Raw genomic sequence first — 4,403 nt, forward strand, 5'->3', positions numbered from 1 at the left:
GAGCTTAGGCCACCCTTTGATCAGTGCACCCTTTAGACACTGAGTTTTTTGTTATAATACTAGTTCACAAAAAGATTCACAGCAGTGCCAGGAAAGAGAGGATAGATTTACCTTGATCTAATTTTTTTTGGTAACTGTGACCATAGACAAGTTACAGTATACTGAAACCAAAACCTGGGGTTTCAAACCACTGACCTCTTTCTTCAATCTTTCTGCTGCATATTCCTAGCCCCGCCCCTTTAACATCAGCTGGTTAAGTTAAACCCAAACATGTCATATGTCTTGATGAGCCAGTCTACTTTGAACCAGCTCAGGTAACCAGCACATCCAAGCTAAAGTAAACTCTCCTCATTCCAAGCAGTTGCAGTATAATCAAAAGTAATGACTGTGTTTAAAAAAGTTTTGTCTCCTGTAATGTAAGCCAAATTTAACAATATGCTTCTTGTCTCTAACATTAATAAAAGCCAAAAGATATTTTCCAAAAGAGATCTCAGCAGTGGCAGCTTCCTGTCCCACCAGCCACATAAATGCCCTGAGAGTGCAGTACCCCTGCTGCAGTCCCTGCCCCTGGGTCTACCAGCTGCCTGCGTGCGTGTTGGAGGTGCAAAGACTCCTGAGCGTGTAATGTTAATTTTACCTGTGTTCATTGAATAAATCAGCACTGTTTTGAAGTTACTCGGACTGCTTCGTCTCTCAGAGTTAGCATGGTGAAAAGAACGGGGGTCCAACACAACAAAAGAATCGGGTTAATTTCTAACAATACAATGTTCCATAGTGCAGCATTTGGTGAAGCAGATTTGTCTGATCATGTCAAGCACACAGCAGTCTACATCTCAAACTGTAAAGACACTTGTACATTATATAATTGCCACTACCCGTCTACCAACAGTTTAAAATAGACCTGATTAATTGCTATGCTACATTTTGCTTGGTAACCAGTGATTCCACCATTTATCACACTGTGATAATGAATAATAATTGTTTGTCATCTGAGCTCAGATTGGAAAACTTTTTCATCCTACATAAATTTAGAGATAGAAATTTTAGACAAAACATGTAATGGGATACATTTGTGCTATTTCTTGGTTCATCTTCTCATGAACAGTTTTTGAAAGCACCTTTCCAACTCTTAGAGGTAATATTTAACTAGCTGGACGTTCACTCTTTGAACTGCTGCCGTCAGGTAGACGGTTCAGAGCAATCAAATCAAGGACCACTAGATTCAGGAATAGTTTTTACCCAACAGCAGTTACCATACTCAATGCTGATGAAATACACTGAACAAAATTATAAATGCACTTTTGTGTTTGCCCCCATTTTTCATGAGCTGAACTCAAAGATCTATGACTTGTTCTATGTGCACGATCTTGGAGGTGAAGGTGCTGGATGTGGAGGTCCTGGGCTGGTTTGGTTACAGGTGGTCTGCGGTTGTGAGGCCGGTTGGATTCTCTGAAACGCCTTTGGAGATGGCTTATGGTAGAGAAATGAACATTCAATTCATGGGCAACAGCTCTGGTGGACATTCCTTCAGGCAGCATGCCAATTGCCCGCTCCCTCAAAACTTGCGACATCTGTGGCATTGTGCTTTGTGATAAAACTGCACGTTTTAGAGTGGCCTTTTATTCTGGCCAGCCTAAGGCACACCTGTGCAATAATCATGCAGTCTAATCAGCATCTTGATATGCCACATCTGTGAGGTGGATGGATTATCTCGGCAAAGGAGAAGTGCTCACTAACACAGATTTAGACAGATTTGTGAACAATATTTGAGAGACATAGGCCTTTTGTGTACATAGAACAAGCTCATGAAAATGGGGGCAAACACAAAAGTTTTGCATTTATAATTTTGTTCAGTGTAACTACAGTATGTTAATGTGCATGTTAGCATCAGTAGCAGAGGAAGTATTCACATCCTTTATTTTAAAGTACCGGTACTAATATCACACTGTAAAAATAGACTACTCTGATTCAAGTACAAGTCCTGCATTGAAAATTTTAAGTGAAATCAAGTATCAACACAAACATGTACTAAAGTATTAAAAGAGGTAGTAGGCTACTCACTGCAGAAAAATTGTATACCGTATATTCTAGGTATTACATTAACAGCCTATCACTCATGCATTGATATAAGCAGGATTTGACTGGTGTAGTTGGCTGAGTGGTATACTGTGAAACTGGTATACAGCTGCAACTCTAATCCACACCACCTTCACCAATATGATGATGTGGTACATTCAAAAGCCAGTGGCTTAGGGTATTCAGAGCATAAAAACATTACTCAAACAAGCCATAAACTTTTACCTTTGCCATGTCACATTATCAGCTACCACCTCATGCTAAAATTTGACAGTTTGCTCTCAGCAGAAAACCATTCTGCTTCTGTGGACTCTAGGAACCACAAGTAAACCTGCACTCTGAGAGTGAAGTGCTCTGTTAGGATGATAAGGCTCTATGATGTCTTTAAGATATGATGGAGCCTTGTTATTAAGGGCTTTGTATGTTAGGAGAAGGATTTTAAATTCTATTCTGAATTTTACAGGGAGCCAGTGGGGAGAAGCTAATATGGGAGAGATATGATCTCTCTTGCTCGTTCCTGTCAGTCCTCTGGCTGCAGCATTTTGGATTAACTGGAGGCTTTTTAGGGAATTATTGGGACATCCTGATAGTAAAGAGTTACAGTAGTCCAGCCTGGAAGTAACAAATGCATGGACCAGTTTTTCAGCATCACTTTGAGACAGGATGCTCCTGATTTTTGCAATATTGTGAAAGAAGGCAGTTCTAGAGACTTGGTTTATGTGTGATTTAAAGGACATGTCCTGGTCAAAAATGACTCCAAGGTTCCTCACAGTAGTACTGGAGGCGAGAGCTATGTCATCTAAAGTAACTATATGATTAGACAGCAGATTTCTAATGTTTTCAGGCCCAAGCACAATGACTTCAGTTTTGTCAGAGTTTAGAAGTAAGAAATTACAGGTCATCCAGGCCTTTATGTCTTTAAGACATGCTTGAAGTTTGACCAGCTGATCTGATTCATTTGGCTTCATAGATAAATATAACTATCATCTGCATAACAATGGAAATTTATGCTGTGCTTCCTGATAATATTGCCTAAAAGGAGAATGTATAAAGTGAAGAGAATTGGACCTAACACAGAGCCCTGTGGAATGCCGTGACTAACCTTCTTATCTTATCTGCTGCAAAAAGAGGCTGCATCTGTAAGAGCTGACTGTATAAAATGTCAGGTTGTATAAAATGGGCAGATACCAGGATGATGCCTGACATCTGTCCACTCTCCAGGTCTCACCACAGCAGTAACAGGTACTAATTTGTGTATCCTGTTATATGTTGCCAGAACAGATCAGTGAACCCCTTTCAGACAATGATTAATTCTTCTAGATAATATGCTGAACCTACTGAAATCAGAGGTTGGGCAACAACCTTAAGTCCACAACTTGTGTGTGTGTGTGCATACGCACGCGCGCGTCCGTAGGAACAGGAACCTCTTCCAGTGAGCAGGAAGAGGGTGACGTCAGCTGTCAGTTGCCTCAGCAGCTGAGTGAAACCGGAATTACAGTATTTGGGGGGGGGTTGCTGAGCACGAGCGTGCATGTACCCGTGCATGTGCATGCGTTGTGTGTGTCTTTGGCCCATGATCTCTGAATGTGTGTGCGCGCAAAAAGTGATTTAAAGCAGAAGAGTCTTTCTCTCTCCCCCCATGCATGTGTTTACATTGACGGGAATACTGTGCCAGAGGAAGTGCGCCGGTTCTCCGTCTGCGGGTAACTACTTCCTACTCTGAAGCAGGAGAGAGAAGAACTGCGGATCCGCTTTCAAACGGCAGCAGCCGCAGGACTATGGAGCCCCGATACAACACTCATTCCGTGCTTTAAGACACAAACACACACATCACGCACGGGCAGACGGACAGAGGAGCAGCGACCGTCCACAGCTGAGTTGGTAAATTCAATTTTTCTTCTACAACTTTCTATACTTAAGTGCGCGCATTCGTTCACAGAGCGCAAGGAGCTAATTTAACATGAACAATTGCTGTATTAACCTGATCAAGTTCAGACATTCACTGGCTACTTGAAAACGACATTGAAGCCGCGCTTAAAGTATAAATGCTGTGCGTAAAAACCGTTAAAGCTGTGCGTAAAAGGTATTACAGCTCCTTTTCCCATTTGGTACAGACAAACGTTGCATATAGTTGCCCCAGTTTGATTAGGCTGGATTTGAAAAACAAATAAGGAAAAAATGTTAGAGTACTGGTTGCTGTGGAAAAGCAGCTGTGGCTCCTTTAAAAATCTAGTAGTAGAGTTTCTGGTTTGTCTGGAGCTTGCAGACTAATTGCCATGAGCTTCCGGATTGAAGCTGGCAGCAGACAACAGCTTGAAAATGAGTCA

The sequence above is a fragment of the Monopterus albus genome, unplaced genomic scaffold (genome assembly GCF_001952655.1).
Source record: "Monopterus albus unplaced genomic scaffold, M_albus_1.0 scaffold51.1, whole genome shotgun sequence".
Classification (NCBI taxonomy): Eukaryota; Metazoa; Chordata; class Actinopteri; order Synbranchiformes; family Synbranchidae; genus Monopterus; species Monopterus albus.